This window comes from Biomphalaria glabrata, chromosome 2 (assembly GCF_947242115.1).
Source record: "Biomphalaria glabrata chromosome 2, xgBioGlab47.1, whole genome shotgun sequence".
NCBI classification, from domain to species: domain Eukaryota; kingdom Metazoa; phylum Mollusca; class Gastropoda; family Planorbidae; genus Biomphalaria; species Biomphalaria glabrata.
Window position 1 is genome coordinate 22,468,893 of NC_074712.1, and position 19,968 is coordinate 22,488,860.

Genomic DNA, 19,968 nt, shown 5'->3' on the forward strand with positions numbered 1-19,968 from the left:
GTGTAGTATCGAGTACAATGTGTGTCTGACTAGTGTGTAGTATCGAGTACAAAGTGTGTCTGACTAGTGTGTAGTATCGAGTACAAAGTGTGTCTGACTAGTGTGTAGTGTCGAGTACAAAGTGTGTCTGACTAGTGTGTAATATCGAGTACAAAGTGCGTCTGACTAGTGTGTAGTATTGAGTACAAAGTGTGTCTGACTAGTGTGTAGTGTCGTGTAGAAAGTGTGTCTGACTAGTGTGTAGTGTCGAGTACAATGTGTGTCTGACTAGTGTGTAGTATCGAGTACAAAGTGTGTCTGACTAATGTGTAGTATCGAGTACAAAGTGTGTCTGACTAGTGTGTAGTGTCGAGTACAAAGTGTGTCTGACTAGTGTGTAATATCGAGTACAAAGTGCGTCTGACTAGTGTGTAGTATCGAGTACAAAGTGTGTCTGACTAGTGTGTAGTGTCGTGTAGAAAGTGTGTCTGACTAGTGTGTAGTGTCGAATACAAAGTGTGTCTGACTAGTGAGTAGTAACGTGTACAAAATGTGTCTGACTAGTGTAAACTGTCGAGTACAAAGTGTGTCTGACTAGTGTGTAGTGTCGAGTACAAAGTGTGTCTGACTAGTGTGTAATATCAAGTACAAAGTGTGTTTTAATAGTATGTAGTGTCAAGTACAAAGTGTGTCTGACTAGTGTGTAGTGTCGAGTACAAAGTGTGTCTGACTAGTGTGTAGTGTCGCGTACAAAGTGTGTCTGACTAGTGTGTAATGTCGAGTACAAAGTGTGTCTGACTAGTGTGTAGTATCGAGTACAAAGTGTGTCTGACTAGCGTGTAATATCGAGTACAAAGTGTGTCTGAATAGTGTGTAGTGTCAAGTACAAAGTAGGTCTGACTAGTGAGTAGTGTCGAATACAAAGTGTGTCTGACTAGTGAGTAGTGTCGTGTACAAAATGTGTCTGACTAGTGTGTAGTGTCGTGACTTGCTGAAGGAAATGTTAGGCTCTTCTTTCCCCTGCTTGTCATTGAACCAAGTTAATTAGCTTGTAATTAGGATTGACAATGCCCTAAAGTAGTGCCCGCACTTGGCTCTACAATTACTAAGAGATGACATAAAAATTCTGTTTGCTGCTCAACTGATGTAGTAACCTTGACCTTTAAAAAACACTGAGATTTAAAAAAATCTGGAATGACAACGTTCATTTGGAAAACAATAATTTGAGAAAAGAAAAGAAAAACCTTGAAGAACAAAGTATTGATTAAATCAAACAGCTTGTTGGTCTGGCACAACATTCGGTAGTGACACCGGAAGTAAGATGATTGTTAATGTCACATGACCGCCAGAGGTTGATATTCTGGACCAGAGAGGGAGACAACTCTTTTTTAAAAGTCTTTCTTTTGTCTCCAGGAACTGACAGTAATAGAACGATCGAGTTTATGGCAATGTTCAAACTCAACGTTTTTATTTACACAGAATAGAACTGATATCTGTCCTAATCGTTATTGTTAGTAGTATTATATGTAGTAACACTTAACAAATCTTGTTTTATTTAGGTATTTACAAATTCCCAGATCGCTATATCTTCTTACTCATTTAGTAGTAGAAGAAAAAGATAATTTAATATACAACAAACTTGCTATCTTATTTTTAAAAATACAGTTCGGCGAAAACCGACAGCATAAAGTGAACGCGCGCCTGGTGATTAAAAAAACACTTTTGTGTTAATAAAAGAACTGAAGATCTGATAAACAGATTTAGAAAGAGCCTGAATCAGTATTGCTTTAAAAACATCTGGAATAAATGTCCTTCGAGGCATACAATCAAATACTACTTTGTCATCATCATTTATTTCTTTTTATTTTACCTAGCAGTATGCGCAGAATACATGCGCAAAAGCACTTTTTTTTTTATTGTGCATAGTTGGTGTTCATGACAATGTGTTTAATAGAACTATATCATACTTAAAGTACTTGATACATGATGTATTTTTATACAACACATGACGATGTTATTTATATCTCGCGTTATGTTCAATTCATGGATGTGAAAGTATACAGTCTTCCTTGTTACACAATAACAACAGATTGGCGTATTGATGAAAACTTACAACTGCGCCAATGTCTAACAATCAAAAACACGGTCACTTTAGTTCAAGACTTTGCTTCAAGACCAGACTGTATCAATCGATGACCTTCTGTGTCCATCATTAGAGCCTTGCTTGACACTTTTTTTTTGTTGTTGGTCTTGACTTAATTTAAATTGTAAGATGTTGGTTCAGTGATTTCTAGTCAAGTTCAAGTGCAAACTTTAGAGCTGTTTCTGCTCTATTTGTTGTGTTGGTCTAGGATCACAAATCAATGTCTTAATAATAGTCATAAGATTTGTAGTGAGTTGATCATTATGTAGATTTTTGTTTTTAGTAGACGGTGAGGGAAATGTTTTTGTAATGTGTAGAGCCTACATATAGACAGAGTTCTAGTCAGTTCTATTACTAAGAGTCAAATATCTAAGGATTTCTTCCTCAGTGCGTGTATTGAGCCTACATATAGACAGAGTTCTAGTCAGTTCTATTACTAAGAGTCAAATATCTAAGGATTTCTTCCTCAGTGCGTGTATTGAGCCTACATATAGACAGAGTTCTAGTAAGTTCTAGAACTAAGAGTCAAATATCTAAGGATTTCTTCCTTGGTGCTTGTATTGTACACTTATATAAATGTGTACAATGTGTCAGATTGTGAAGCCTTGCCGTGTTTAACTTAAAATAGCAAACAGTGAGAGAATTAGTGAAACAGAAGTAGGCATTAGGGGACACAGTGAAACAATATAGGACACAGTGAGGCAATATGACACACAGTGAGGCAATATGAAACACAGTTATACAATATGGGGCACAGTGAAAACATTTGGGACACACTGAGACAATAAGAGACACAGTGAGACTATATGACACACTGTGAGACAATATGAGACACAGAAAGAAAGTATGAGATTAATTGAGACAAAAAGAGACAGACACAGCAGGAAAGTATGACACACATTGAAGCAAAAAGAAACACAGTGAGACAAAGAGAGACTTTATGACACACTGTGACATAATGGGGAAATAACTATTTTGATTACTTGTATAGTTAGGAGTGATTCCCCTTATGTAGTTTATAAAAGGCCTTGCAAACTGTGTTTAGTGGCCACTTGCTCCTGAGTTACCAGCTTGACCACTTGACATGTGTTGTGTATAGTATTTTTTCTGTTAGTGGTCGTGTGTCATGGGGTACTCGGAGAAGTGTGCCCTGCTCTGGAGATCTTTGGGCTAAGTATGTCTTTAGTATTATTGTATTTTATATAATGTATTTATTAATAGATAAAGCCCCAAATGATTTCCAGGCAGTATATTTTTTTTACCCTGATGTTCTGCATCCTGGGGTACTCCCAAACGTGACATATTTTTGTAACCTTTTTCTGAGGGATTCAACCTGTATTGAATCATCAGACGGACTTTACGTATTTTTATAGCCTTGTCTCTGAGGGATTCAACCTGTATTGAATCATCAGATGGGCTTTACCAAACGGATGGCTATAGGTGGGATTCTATGAAGCTTGTAGGCTCATAGGTTTCCCTGAAGCCTATAGTTCATCATGACCATTTTGTTTTTTTTATTGGCTAAAAGTGGCTAGTGTAAGCCTGAAGCCTGTAACCATAGTGTAGCCAAAAGTGGTCGTATTTCGACCTGAGGCATGTGACCTTTAGTTGGCTGTGTAAGCCGGAAGTTTGAAACCCAATGGTCAAAAGTGGTCATGTGTTGACCTGAGGCCTGTGACCTGTATTTTTAGGTCACATGGGGGCTCGTCACTTTTCAACATGACTCCTCTTTAGGTCACATGGGGGCTCGTAAAAATAATTTTATCAGTGTTAAACCCTAGAACCCTACTGATGTTATGTATTGCAGTAAACATGATTGTACTATTGATATTGTTTATTTACTGTAAGTTTTCAAGTTTTGCCAGTTGTGACGAGATTTATATTTAAAATGTAATATATAGTTGTGTCTACATTTTGTTAGCTTTGTTGTAGACAACTGAACTTTTCAGGTAACCAGAAGGTACTAGAGACTACCCGAGGCGCAAGAGACTACCCGAGGCACAAGAGACTACCCGAGGCGCAAGAGACTATCCCAGGCCGCAAGAGACTATCCCAGGCCGCAAGAGACTATCCCAGGCCGCAAGAGACTATCCCAGGCCGCGAGAGACTATCCCAGGCCGCGAGAGACTACCAGAGGCCGCGAGAGACTACCAGAAGTTCCTACATCTGGCTCGTTTGCTCGTACCTTTCGTATTATTCTGAATGACAGTACATAGCAGAATCGTGTTGACCGTGTCAGGCTGTGATGTCAAGAGACTACCAGATGACCACAAAGAGCACTGAACTAACCAGTCACCAGTCCTGTTGACAAGCTTGTTGACTTCTGATGAAGTTTAGGATATTAAGTGTATTTAGAGTTGAAATTGTATTTTCTTTTTGTATAAATTCACAATGTAGTAAAGCAAGTCTCCTCATATTTGTATTGTACATGAAAACTTGACCAGATTTTGATTAGTTTAAGCTGATGATATAAATTTAGCGATTTTTTTTCACCTATAATAGTGGACTAATGTTGTAGAGAATTTTGATGATTTTGTAAACAGGATTTAATGGGGAAATGTTGAAATGTTAACTAAGTAGAGATGTTAACTTGTAATTATTTTGTTTGATACTGTCATATTCCCCATTGGTTTAAGTTTAATGCCTTGTGCGTCATGTTTTCCTCACAAGGGCATTTTTAAGGTGGGGGGTGTGACATAATGGGGAAATAACTATTTTGATTACTTGTATAGTTAGGAGTGATTCCCCTTATGTAGTTTATAAAAGGCCTTGCAAACTGTGTTTAGTGGCCACTTGCTCCTGAGTTACCAGCTTGACCACTTGACATGTGTTGTGTATAGTATTTTTTCTGTTAGTGGTCGTGTGTCATGGGGTACTCGGAGAAGTGTGCCCTGCTCTGGAGATCTTTGGGCTAAGTATGTCTTTAATATTATTGTATTTTATATAATGTATTTATTAATAGATAAAGCCCCAAATGATTTCCAGGCAGTATATTTTTTTTTACCCTGATGTTCTGCATCCTGGGGTACTCCCAAACGTGACATATTTTTGTAACCTTTTTCTGAGGGATTCAACCTGTATTGAATCATCAGACGGACTTTACGTATTTTTATAGCCTTGTCTCTGAGGGATTCAACCTGTATTGAATCATCAGATGGGCTTTACCAAACGGATGGCTATAGGTGGGATTCTATGAAGCTTGTAGGCTCATAGGTTTCCCTGAAGCCTATAGTTCATCATGACCATTTTGTTTTTTTTATTGGCTAAAAGTGGCTAGTGTAAGCCTGAAGCCTGTAACCATAGTGTAGCCAAAAGTGGTCGTATTTCGACCTGAGGCATGTGACCTTTAGTTGGCTGTGTAAGCCGGAAGTTTGAAACCCAATGGTCAAAAGTGGTCATGTGTTGACCTGAGGCCTGTGACCTGTATTTTTGATAACCAGAATGTGACGATAATGTAACATATGACTAGGGCTGTGTGCCATATTATTTTTGAGTATCTTTTGTTTACTTTTTGTTGTGTCGGCCTGTGAGTTAATGGCCCTGTATTTACACCTTTATTTTATTCATGTAAATAAACCATGTAAATATGTTTACCTGCGACTTTGTAAAGTCTTTTGTTGCATACATTAGTTGAATTGTATACCTGGAGGTTATACCTAATAACCTAGGCAGTACAAGAAGGGACCAGTACACCTCTGGACGAACGTGCCAGCACACTTTTAACACTGATCTGTTGATCTAAAGTACCTAAGTCTAGCTATAATTCTAATTGAATATTTTTAGCTATACCCGCTACTAGGTAATGTGAACTCATATTGGTTCATGAATCCTCTTTAGGTCACATGGGGGCTCGTCACTTTTCAACATGACTCCTCTTTAGGTCACACACACATTAGAGACAATAAGAGACACAGTGAGACTGTATGACATGCATTGAGACAATAACATAAACTGTGAGACAGTATGACATACAGTGAGACTATAAGAGACACAGTGAGATTGTATGACACACATTGAGACTGTATGAGACAGTATGAGATAAAGTGAAACAATATAGGACACATAGACACCATGAGAAACTGAGATATGGACATTGCAGTTCAACAATTCATCAATCTGGACATGTTTCAAGATGGACTATTTCATAGTTTATTTGCTGCTTATGATCTAAAATACGAACATTACTTGTGGTAGGTCTAGTTCATGTACGTATAATGCAGTCCTAGAGACTGTCTCCTAAGCTTCAATTCACTTCGTTAAGACGTGCAAGTTTAGATCATTGTCAAGGGCTGAGATATCTTTCGGAGATTGTATCTAGGAGACTGGGGCTCTCCGAAATCAGACCGAGATCCCCCCCCCCACCCGTGTTAGATTAGACAGTCTAGGCTAGACTCTAAAAACCACAAGTTAAACACATGACTTCACAACCCTATGTTTACGACTGAGTGACCTGAATCAATAGAGCATTAAGAGAAACAGACACATCTGTGACACTAAACTGTGTTATTTCTGGTCTCTGTCAAGTTATTTGTCAACTGTTGACTTCCAACACTACCGGACAGATCCACTGAGATCATGCAATACCTCAATAGTGTCAATGTTTTTTTGGATTCTTACTTTAACGAGGGGGTGACACCCAAATGGAGATTTGCACTTTTGCAAGAGACCTTGGGACAGTTTAATGTCTTACTCAGGACGTTTTTTTAAGCTCGGAGTTGAAGCAGTTTCTTGTCATGCCCTGGACGGTTTTTGTTTTTTAAGAAGTTTTCCTGTTCTCTAAATTGTTTTGTTACACTGTTGAAAAGACTTACTGGGCGTCAGAGAAAGGAAAATACTACAAGATGTACTTCAAATACATTCTTAAATCGATGCCAAATAAAAAGATGAAACATTTCGTAAACAAAACGGAACTATACGGTTTTATTTCTAGCACATTGAAAAAAAAAAAACTTAAAAGGTTTTAGAATTTTAACATGGTATTTATTTAGATACTCTGGATATGAGACTATTTATAGAGTCCTCTTGGCTAACGTCTAGCATCAACTAAATGATCATTTAGTCGTAGTCCCGACTCCTTGGGCTACTATTGCCCAGTAACACTTTCCCTGACGACGCTGTAGTTCGAATTTCACACGAGGGTCATGTATATTTCTACAATGCACTGCCACTATCTGTCTGAAGGCCGCCACCACAGCTAGTGACAACTGTGAGGTACCGGGTCGGTTAGCGAGCCTTTCTTTCTTCCTTACTTCGTGCTCGTACATCGACAGCCCTATGGAGGTCATGTCTAAATTTAAATTCGTTTAGTTTTGAAAATAAAAATGTTTAAAATGAATCAAATGTGTTCTGTTTGACTGTGTGAAGAGTAGTGTAGACACTGCTGAAGAGACACTATATATATTGTAACCCAATCACAAGTCTATCAATTAGAGTGCGTCCGAGACGTATCGAAAAGGAGATTACGGAGGAGTGCTTTATGTCACATGACCTCGCAAACCGAGTCGCGAACTGCATATTTTGCCATATCTTGTACAGACAAAGCCGTTGTCCGCCGAGTGTCTAAGTGTTTATTTCGACGTCTGCGCCTGTCTTCGGCAAAGGCCCTACTCTTGGTGCCACAACCCTAAAGCGCTTTAAAGATTAGCGCAGGGGCCATTGTCTCCACACTGGCATAGAGGAAAGCAACAAGCTACAGACTGTACATGATAGGGACAGATGAAGAGTTGTCACATTTATCTTATCTTATCTTGTCAAAAGATTATTACGTCCTACGAATTTCCTGTGTCATTCTAGTCACGTATGTAATCAGTGACAAAGACAAATAATAAGACTTGTCTTTGAGTCCGAAGACTAGTGGGGAATGCAGTATTTCCGTGGCTGCACATTCCTAGCTGTGACCTACATATTCCGCAGGTGGTCGATTTAGATTTTCTTTTCTCCGTCTGCGTCTGTCCTCGGCAGTGGATTTTCTTTTGGTCTCAAACGTGTATCCCGCTGCCTTCGTGAGTGACCTCCAGTTGTCTTGCTCTGAGGCCGCATGCAACCAGGTGCTCTCTTCTATGTCAGCTAAGGCAAATTGGCGCCTGGTCTTTGAAGCGTTCCCGTGGGGCACCTCTGTTTGTCGACCACCTTTTAGCTCACCAAAAAAAGACTGCCTTTGGCATACGTTCTTCTCCCATATGGGATACGTGCCCTGCCCAGCGTAACTGCCGGACCATAAGAAGTCCCTCTATACTGTCCAATCCGGCGTTCGCAAGAACATTGCTGTTTGTAGTGCGGTCCTGCCACCGTATGTCCATGATGGAGCGCAAGCATCTTTGGTGAAAGCGATCAAGTAGTCTTAGTTGTTTTTTATATAGTGTCCATGTCTCAGAGCCATATAGAAGGGTTGAGAGAACCACCACCTGGTAGACATTGATTTTTGTAGGCAGGCTAAGCGATGTATTCCGCCAAAATCTCACCTGAAGGCGTCCAAAAGCGATACTGGCCCTGACCAGACGGTTATCAACTTCCCTTGAAAGTAAAGGCTTCATTTGACACTCTACTACCCAGATATGTGATGAAGTGGTCTACCACGTGAAGGGGCTGTCCGTTTACGTGATCCTTGGGGCTGAGTATGTTTCATTGAGTGACTTCTGAAACATGCATTCTGTTTTATTGGGTCACTTCTGGAACATGCATTCTGTTTTCCCGAGGTTTATAGATAAACCGAAAGAAGTGGCAGTGTATGCAAATTCGTTGACCGCGTTCTGGAGGTCATGTTCATTGTGAGCTAGCAGGGCGCAATCATTGGCATAGAGAAGCTCCGTTATGACCATCTCCTTTGTTTTTGTATAGGGATAGTAGACGTCGAAGATTGAACACATTGCCGACAGAACGAAACCTAATATAGATCAGTGACTAGCTCTCTGTTATGTCGTTGGTTTTCCTGGCGGATTCAACAACCAATTCCATTCTTTAATGGAACTAGAAAAGAAAAAGCACGAATTTGCGTACAGAATATAAAATGTGCCTCTGTCTATGTGTCTGAGTATTTCACTAGTTTGTTTTTTTCTATTTGTAAGTTCTGGTTCAGTGTTTTATGTATTAGAGCTACTTTACATTTTATCTTCTGTCCTGTAGTGTATCTAAGTTTAGTGATTTTACTAATTTTGTTACTGCAAATTCGTTTGTTATAAATCTCACTGCTTTATTTTGTATTTGTTCTAGTTTCTTTATGTTTTCTAGAGTTGAGGGATCCCAAACAAATGATGCACATTCTAATCTTTCTAGCCCTAACCCTAACCCTAACTGTAGTTAAATAGCATTTTAGTTTTATGTTCTTGTTTGATTTGTAAAAATGTCTTGTAATAAGCCCTAACCCTAACCCTAAAACACAGAGTAAAGGCATCCAGAGACTATCCCTCTTGAAAAAATTAGCTGGCACAGATTGGGGAGCTAATCACAACATCCTGAAAAAGACCTATACCAGTTATGTAAGACCTGTACTAGAATATGGTGCCACAGCATGGGGCTCAGCAGCCCAAACCAACCTAAGAAAAATAGACAAGGTTCAAAATATTGGTCTAAGGATAATGACAGGAGCAATCAAAACAACACCCATAAGAGCTATGGAGGAAACCGCTGCCCTGATCTCTCTGGATGAAAGAAGAGAAATAAAAATCCTTTCCCAATTCACTAAATTGGAAACCTTGGAGAGGCACCCACTCAGAACAAAAATCCACAAAACTGGCACAAAAAACCGTCTCAAAAGGACCAATTTCATACAGGAATCTCTAAACCTAAAAAAGAAACACCAACTTGAAAAAATTACTCTGGAATCCTCGATACACTATAATGAATCTCCACCCTGGGACGAAAGCCCTCTTCCTACTATAAGGGACCATATTGAAAACATAAAAAGAAAATCTGATTACAGACCAACAGAGCTCAAGGAAATAGTGAACTGTTTTCTACATACCAATTACCCTAGCAATCAGTGGATCAGAGTTTACACGGATGGCTCATCCCATAAAGCCACCACAAATGGAGGAGCTGGAATACTTATCGAATGGCCAGATGGAGGAAAACTAGAAAAATCCTTTGCAACTGGAGAGCTCTCTGACAGTCACAGAGCAGAAAGGGAAGCACTAGCACTAGCTGCTACCATGCTAGCAAATCATCCAAGTTCCCCTCACAGTCAGATTGTCTTTCTAACAGACGCAAAAACAACCCTCCAAAGCCTGCAAAACTCTGATTCCCCTTATATTAAAAACCTCAGAACAGCACTCACAAAGCTCAACCACAACAGCAAAAAAACTGTTATTCAATGGATACCAGCTCACATACAACTAGCAGAAAATGAGAAGGCTGACACACTCGCCAAGAGTGGGAGAACAAACTCACAAGTAAACTCTGCACTCTATCCAGAAGAAATGAAGAAATTAATTGTAGATAAAATAAATGAGAAATGGACGAGCTCCCATCCAAATCACAAGAAAGATGATGCTTACTATAAGCTATCCCGACAAGACCAACGTCTAATCTTTCGACTCAGGACCGGACACAACAGAATGCGACAACACATGTTCCGGAAGCTCAAAATTGGAACCAGTGAAATCTGCCCTTGTGGAGTATCACCAGAAAATGCCGACCACGTCCTCCAAAACTGCTCTCTCTACCAAGAGGCCCGTATAAGACATTGGCCCCAAATCACCCCAATAGAAAGAAAACTATATGGAGAGCTCCCTGATTTGGAAACCACTGCGCAGTTCATCTCATGTATTGGTCTAGTCATATGAACACTCCAACATAACAATGAGAACGATGAAGAAGAAGAAGAAGCCCTAATGTTTTGTTGGATTTTATTTTTGTTTATAATTGCATCGTTATGGGGACTCATTTATTATTACATCTAGATATTTTGATTCTGCATAGATAGTTCATCATGAATGAAATAAGTAGTTTTTATTTATTTTATTTTTTGTTTTGTAACTCTTAATAACTGGCCATTTTGGGGTTTAAAGACATGTTCCAATTTGATTCCCATTTCTGTAATTTTTCTAATTCTTTTGAAAATTGCAGTATTTTGTGTTGTTTTTATAGTTCTATAAATTATGCACCGACTTTTGTTCCTGATTTAATGTATTTTGGTAGGTCATTTATATAAATTAGAAGCAGCAGTGGACCCAAGTTTATTAGTAACTATTATTGATGTTAATTGGAACCATTTGTTATTGTAGGCACTCTTGAATCCATTGATGTAATAAATAAATAATGTCAAAATTAATAAAGCAAGCTGTGGTGGGGAACTTAGTCTATAAATAGCATCTATTTGCTCATTATTTGCTCATTGTTATCTTATACATTTGTAAAATCATCAATCAGCCAGTTATACTACAAATACTGAAGGTAAAGGTCAAGGCTGTACCAATGTAAAAGTAGTCCACCAGCCTAGCTATAGAAGGTATAAGGTCAAGGCTGTACCAATGTAAAAGAAGTCCACCAGCCTAGCTATAGAAGATATAAGGTGAAGGCTGTACCAATGTAAAAGTAGTCCACAAGCCTAGCTATAGAAGATATAAGGTCAAGGCTGTACCAATGTAAAAGAAGTCCACCAGCCTAGCTATAGAAGGTATAAGGTCAAGGCTGTACCAATGTAAAAGAAGTCCACCAGCCTAGCTATAGAAGATATAAGGTGAAGGCTGTACCAATGTAAAAGTAGTCCACAAGCCTAGCTATAGAAGATATAAGGTCAAGGCTGTACCAATGTAAAAGAAGTCCACCAGCCTAGCTATAGAAGGTATAAGGTCAAGGCTGTACCAATGTAAAAGAAGTCCACCAGCCTAGCTATTGAAGGTATAAGGTCAAGGCTGTACCAATGTAAAAGAAGTCCACCAGCCTAGCTATTGAAGGTATAAGGTCAAGGCTGTACCAATGTAAAAGAAGTCCACCAGCCTAGCTATAGAAGGTATAAGGTCAAGGCTGTACCAATGTAAAAGAAGTCCACCAGCCTAGCTATAGAAGGTATAAGGTCAAGGCTGTACCAATGTAAAAGAAGTCCACCAGCCTAGCTATTGAAGGTATAAGGTCAAGGCTGTACCAATGTAAAAGAAGTCCACCAGCCTAGCTATAGAAGATATAAGGTGAAGGCTGTACCAATGTAAAAGTAGTCCACAAGCCTAGCTATAGAAGATATAAGGTCAAGGCTGTACCAATGTAAAAGAAGTCCACCAGCCTAGCTATAGAAGGTATAAGGTCAAGGCTGTACCAATGTAAAAGAAGTCCACCAGCCTAGCTATTGAAGGTATAAGGTCAAGGCTGTACCAATGTAAAAGTAGTCCACAAGCCTAGCTATAGAAGGTATAAGGTCAAGGCTGTACCAATGTAAAAGAAGTCCACCAGCCTAGCTATAGAAGGTATAAGGTCAAGGCTGTACCAATGTAAAAGAAGTCCACCAGCCTAGCTATAGAAGATATAAGGTCGTACTTGAATAGCACTTCTACTCCTTCTTAGCACTACTCTACCAAAGCAAGTAGGTGTGCTTAGCCGACATAGTGGTCAAATGTTTGACTTTTCACTCAGTACTATTCCTCTATTCAGATTGCAATTTTCTCATATTTATAAAGACTTATATTTTTTTAATATAATGATCTAATAAGTAAATTTGGAGTTCAAGACATTCTACATCTCCATGAGTCAGTGGGTATTCCCGCATCTAACATCTCCATGAGTCAGTGGGTATTCCCGCATCTAACATCTCCATGAGTCAGTGGGTATTCCCGCATCTAACATCTCAGCGAGTCAGTGGGTACTCCCGCATCTAACATCTCAATGAGTCAGTGGATATTCTCGCACCTAACATCTCCATGAGTCAGGGGGTATTCCCGCATTAAACATCTCCATGAGTCAGTGGGTATTCCCGCATCTAACATCTCCATGAGTCAGTGGGTATTCCCGCATCTAACATCTCAACGAGTCAGTGGGTACTCCCGCATCTAACATCTCAATGAGTCAGTGGATATTCTCGCACCTAACATCTCCATGAGTCAGGGGGTATTCCCGCATTAAACATTTCCATGAGTCAGTGGGTATTCCCGCATCTAACTACTCCATGAGTCAGTGGGTATTCCAGCATCTAATATCTACATGAGTCAGTGGGTATTCCTGCATCTAAAATATCCATAACTCAGTGGGTATTCCCGCATCTAAATATCCATAAGTCAGTGGGTATTCCCGCATCTAACATCTCCATGAGTCAGTGGGTATTCCCGCATCTAACATCTCCATGAGTCAGTGGGTATTCCTGCATCTAAAATATCCATAACTCAGTGGGTATTCCCGCATCTAAATATCCATAAGTCAGTGGGTATTCCCGCATCTAAAATATCCATAAGTCAGTGGGTATTCCCGCATCTAAAATATCCATAAGTCAGTGGGTATTCCCGCATCTAACATCTCCATGAGTCAGTGGATATTCCGGCATCTAACATCTCCATGAGTCAGCGGGTATTCCCGCATCTAACATCTCCATGAATCAGTGGGTATTCCCGCATCTAACATCTCCATGAGTCAGTGGGTATTCCCGCATCTAAAATATCCATAACTCAGTGGGTATTCCCGCATCTAAATATCCATAAGTCAGTGGGTATTCCAGCATGTAACATCTCCATGAGTCAGTGGGTATTCCCGCATCTAACATCTCCATGAGTCAGTGGCTATTTCCGCATCTAACATCTCCATGAGTCAGTGGCTATTCCCACATCTATTCCAGATAAAAGAGATAATAAACAGATGTTCATTTTGTTAAGTCTGTTTTTGTTAAGTCTGTTTCTTCTAAGTCTGTTTTCTCTAAGTCTTCTAAGTCTGGATCTATAGGCCTATCATTTCAATTTTATTTACACTGAGAAAATAATACATTCCCTAACATTAATTATTTTGGGGGGAGGGGAGGGGGCACAAAGGGAATTAGGGTATATAATGTAGTTCCTTTTTTTAAAAATCTATCACTAATCAGTTATTATTAATATACGGAGGGGGGGGGATTCAAAAAGAATGCGCCCAAACCATTGCGCCATATTTAAAAAAAAGCGATTGATATCTAGCTAAAGTATAGAAAGAAAGAGAAGGGGAACAATGTCATAAGAGAAAACAAAGGTCCCCAACCAACAGAATACAGCCAACCTCTACAATATCTCACATATGCAGATGACATTGCCTTATTGGGTAAAGAAACCTCTGACCTTTCACACAACTGGAAGAAGGATCTCGACCAGCAGGACTTGAAATAAATGACAACAAAACCTAGAATATTGTAATGACCAGAGAAAATCAGGAAGACGAAAAATATAGTACAAGAAGAACATACAAAATACGTTAAAAAATACAAAGTGTATACAAAGTGTAATTGTATTAATTAGTTTGGATTAGTCATGCTTTTGAATTTGTAATAGATCTAGGCCAACAACAATAAATCTTGTACATACTTTTTAACTGATAGACAGACAGACAGACAGATATAGTAAGTTGATTTAAACTTTGTAAAAATTACTAACCACACGTCTGAAAACCTAGAGACGTTTAAATATTTAGGAATCATAATCCCCCAGTTGCGCTACACCCCATGAAGTGCCCTAGAAAGTTCGACACATTCCAACAATGACCAAATGTAAGAAATATTAAGGAACGACTAGCGGCAGGCAGCAGAGTTTCTAGAACACACAACACATACTTAAAATCAAACATATATTTAAAAGGACAAAGAAAACCTTGTCCCCAACCATCACCAGACCTGTAAGTCTTATATGCAAGGGAAACTGGGACGCTGAAAAAAAACACAGTAAATCTTCAAAATTCAAAATGTATGGTACCATACATGACGAAACCAGATGGAGGATTCGCACCAACAAAGAATAACTTTTTGTATATAGTTCCTCCTTCGTCGTTGAAGATGTTCATATTTCTCATTGTCCTATGAACTGTAAAGTTGACTGTAAAGTCCAATCCTCATTTTAAAAATCCGGCCGCATACATAGCATAAGGTAAGTTGGTCTACTACAGATAGGTCTGCTTCTTCTCTCAGCTTTTTGTTGACCCTGCGTTCTTTCTAGCTGGCCACTTTCCTGCCTCGTATCTTGAGACTCCTGCACTCAAGGCTTGACGTCATGAGAAGCGACCGAGCGCTATTTTTTTTCCAGCAGTGAATGCCACTATCACACTCCTTGAGGGAGTTCTTAAGCTGCACACAGCTTCCTATAAAGAAGTCCATTGTGATAAAAAAAAAAAAGGAACAGATTACGTTGGGGGCAAGTCACCTCGAAAGAATTCCAGAGAACAGAGAAGCGAAAAGTGCTCACCGGCCAAAAACCAAAAGGCAGGCGTCCCAAAGGCAGACCACGAGTACGGTGGCTTGATGACGTAGAGGCAGATCTACAACAGCTAAATGTCCTGGCATGGAGACGTAAAGCCCAGGATAGATTAGAATGGAGAGATGTGCTGGAGCAGGCCAAGGGGGCCCTCCATGCGCTGTAACACCACTGGGTTGGGTAGAAGGTAAAATTGACACCCATTTCAACAAGGATAACTCCAGTATCAAATGACCACTAATTCATGGTGTGATTGTATGTATGTGTGTGCAGGGCAGGCCCTAAGCATAGGCAAACTAGGCCTCTAATTGGTGGGGGCCTTGAAGAGAACTCTAATGAATTTTTTCAGAGAAGAAATAGAAAAACTTGTCCTCAATGATATTGTTAGAGTACACTCGGTTTTAAATCCATTGCTTCATTTTAGTTCTTTCCCTGTTTATTTTTTATTTTTCTATTATATTTGGGGCCACCAAATTCAACTCGCCTAGGGCCTCCAATTATCCAAGATCGGACCTGGTGTGTGATTGTAACCCTGCTTCCGCTGTATTTGTTAAATTAAGATATAATGTGATTAGATAAACTGGTGATTCAAGGGAAATAATCAAAGAACTAGACATTTTAAGACCATGACTTCATTCCTTCCCTTTCATTTCGAAACTCAAAACGTCTGTGATCCTAAGCTGATCAATCTACACTAGACATCTAAAGGGCATGACTGATTTACTCACCACTTACCACTCACCTAACCCTAACGCTAACCTATCACTTATTTCACCACTTACGGTGAACAAAAAATTACGAAAATTTCCCCTGTAATTAATTTCATTTAACGTTGGGCATTCAACGATAAAGTTTTCAAGTTCTAGCCAGTACATGACATTGACGGGAGTTCAAATAAAATAATCTGTAGTTTTACTCGCTAATGACATTTTCATAAACTGACACCAGGGGCGGACTGGCTATATGGGCAAACGGGCAAATGCCTGGTGCGAAGCAGGACGTTTTGGCGCAGCCGTTTTGGCGCATGGGACGTTTTGGCGCGAAATGTTTTGGTCACATTATTTACGTTCATTGATTATTATTTTAAAAAGAATGATTCATATCTGTTACTTTCTTGTTCCTATTCCTCCATTTTGGTTTTCTTTCCCTTTCAACACGCAATCGCACCATTTCACATTTACACTAAGATGTGCACCATTTCACATTTACACTAAGATGTGCACCATTTCACATTTACACTAAGATGTGCACCATTTCACATTTACACTAAGATGTGCACCCTTTCACATTTACACTAAGATGTGCACCATTTCACATTTACACCAAGATGTGCACCATTTCACATTTACACCAAGATGTGCACGTAACAATATCTATGTTTCGTATGAGTGTTTGTGTTAAGATGTATTTATCATGTACAGAACAATAGATATTTGTGTCCGTTATATTTTGGTATTTAAGTTTTTTACTTAATTATTGTTAGATCACTAGCATTACACAAGACCAGGCAGCCATCCATATGTGCCAAAACGTCACGTACCAATTGCAGTAGTACATATAGGGCAGGCAGTACATATAGGGCAGGCAGTACATATAGGGCAGGCAGTACATAGAGGGCAGGCAGTACATAGAGGGCAGGCAGTACATATAGGGCAGGCAGTACATATAGGGCAGGCAGTACATAGAGGGCAGGCAGTACATATAGGGCAGGCAGTACATATAGGGCAGGCAGTACATATAGGGCAGGCTGTACATATAGGGCAGGCAGTACATATAGGGCAGGCTGTACATATAGGGCAGGCAGTACATATAGGGCAGGCAGTACAAAACCTCTTTCTGTATCTGCCATACTAACGTAGATCTGTGAGAATATAGAGAGTATTAGAAAGGGCCGGTACCGGTCTGGTCCCGACCAAAGTAATTTTTTTTTATTGCAGACAACTTTAAAAAAAAGTGACAGCAGCAAGACACAGATGCCCGAACACGTTTTTTTTTATTATTACTCTTAATGGACCTCATTCACCAATCGTAAACAAACAACATTTAGCCACGTGATAATATTGATAACACAATGAAAATTACGAATCACGTGACAGCCTTTATGGATTGCGTAATTTGTATAGAAGAGAACCACGTGGCAAAATGTTGTTTGTTTACGATTGGTGAATGAGGTCCATTTTATTTGAATTCAACAAGATTATCAAAACATGTACACTATACACTGTACGTATATCATTTGTAAAACGTTAGACCGTACTTTTTGTTATGCACGAGCGGCATGGAGTTCAACACTGCTTTGATGTCTTCGAGGTTGTGTTTGGCCTGATCATTTTGCTGGTCGGCATGGACGTTTGATGGCACTCGCTTTTGCTTTCGCTGCTTCCCTCCCCCGTCTTTTGATGTTTCCATTGACAGGGTTAGAGGGATGAAAAAAGAGGGATGAGAGAGGTTAAGTTAGAAAACCTTGATATAACGCAGAAAACAAATAAGGGCTACAATCAGCTCTTTAACGGATACAATGGATACCAGGCTACCAGCATATATAGAACTAGAAGGAAATGAGAAGGCTGATACACTCGCCAAGAGTGGGAGAACAAACTCACAATTAAACTCTGCACTCTATTCAGAAGAAATGAAGAAACTAATAGTTAATAAAATAAATGAGAAATGGACAAGCTCTCGTCCGAATCACAAGAAAGATGATGCCTATTAAAGCTATCCCGACAAGATCAAAGTCTAATCTTTCGACTCAGGACCGGACACCACAGAATGAGGGTGACCCGACTAAATACCGCAGACAAAATAGCGCGGACAAAATAGCGCCGACTAATTAAGTGCAGTGAATAGCAGATTAGGTTTTTGAAATTATTAGCGGAAGAGTAGCAAGCTAATTGCACTGTAGATACCTCAGAATATGCATTTTGTAAAGCTTAAAATAACGTAAATAATGCTTGAATCGGGGGCTTCGCCCCGGACCCAGCTGGCTGAGCTCACAGCGCTCCACTAGACTACCTAGCTTTCCTTGCCAGTGTGTACTGTCTTTCCAGAGTGTAATGAAGATTAATGGGCATCTCTTGGAGGGACCATGTCTCCAATCAGGAAGTTTTGAGATTGGCCAATATGAACAGCATGTATGCTCTCCTGACACAAAGGAGATTACGCTGGCTCGGACATGTCACCCGCATGCCAGATGGTAGAATCCCGAAAGATATCTTATATGCTGAGCTTGTGGAAGGAGTCAGACCCAAGGGCCGCCCAAGACTAACATATAGAGATGTCTGCAAGCGAGACATGAGAGCCTCAGGCATCAGTGAAAGTATGTGGGAAAACATAGCCAAAGACCGGAGTGCATGGAGACAGACTGTGCGTGCTGGGACAACCCTTGCTGAGAACAAAAGAATTGAAGCGGCTTTAATCAAGAGGGAAAAAAAGAAAGCTGCCCTGTCTGCTAGCCCTAAATCAGAGGCATACAAATGTATGAATTGTGGCAAAGTCTGCCGTTCTAGAATTGGCTTGATTAGCCACACCAGATTCTGCCCCGTCTCAAGATTAAGCCAAAACCAGTGACTCACTTGGGCGCATCCATTGCCTTTCGAGACAAAAGGAGCCATATATATATATATATATTGTAACGATTCTCTTACTATCCAGGCTCTCTTCAAACTGCACCACACGACACAAAGAACTTAAAGAACCTTACAACTCAGGGCTCCAAAATAACAGTAACAGTTTAATTTCAAATACATCACCATTGGCAACAACATTACAATGACTGTCCAAAATCCTGGCCTCTGCTCCGGACTTCACACACCGTGCTGGTTCTGACTTCGCCTTGTACTGGTCACATTGCGAGGTAACGTGAAGTGTCTTGACTCACTCGCTCTTATATAGGATCCATAGGCCTTCTAGAATTGGATGGAACGTCGCTTGACCACTGGTTGATCACAATCGCCGTTACTTGCACGCTTAATATTTACAAGAATATAGAGTTAATATTTACAACACGGGTCTTTGCCGAACTGGAGTGTACTGTCACTCTTCACGGTTGACCGCTCGTCTAGCGCTGACCTGGGGCGATTGGCGTAGTCTAAAACACACACTGCACTTCCCGCATCTGTCTCACCACCAGGTTTAGAACAATATATATTGCAGAGGTGGGGGGTAAAAAAATCCTGGCTACGCACATGCCATTTGTGGGCCGGTTTATATGGTAATGCCCGAGCCGATTATGATACCCAGTCCGCCCCTGGATAAGAGTTAAAACTACGTTATTGTGGCATAGAGACATGAGTAAAAAGTTTTAGAAAGTTTTATGTCGCATAAGTATACTTTGACCGAAAGACTATATGTTCATTTCAGAATACTATTTGAAACATGCTCCCAACTAGGGTAGGATGTCCATGACTGTTTGTCGTTATCATGAAAATGAAAATATTAGTATGGGCATTTGGATTCTTAGACTAAATGTGTCACTTATTTAGGCCCTACTGGTTGACAGTTTCA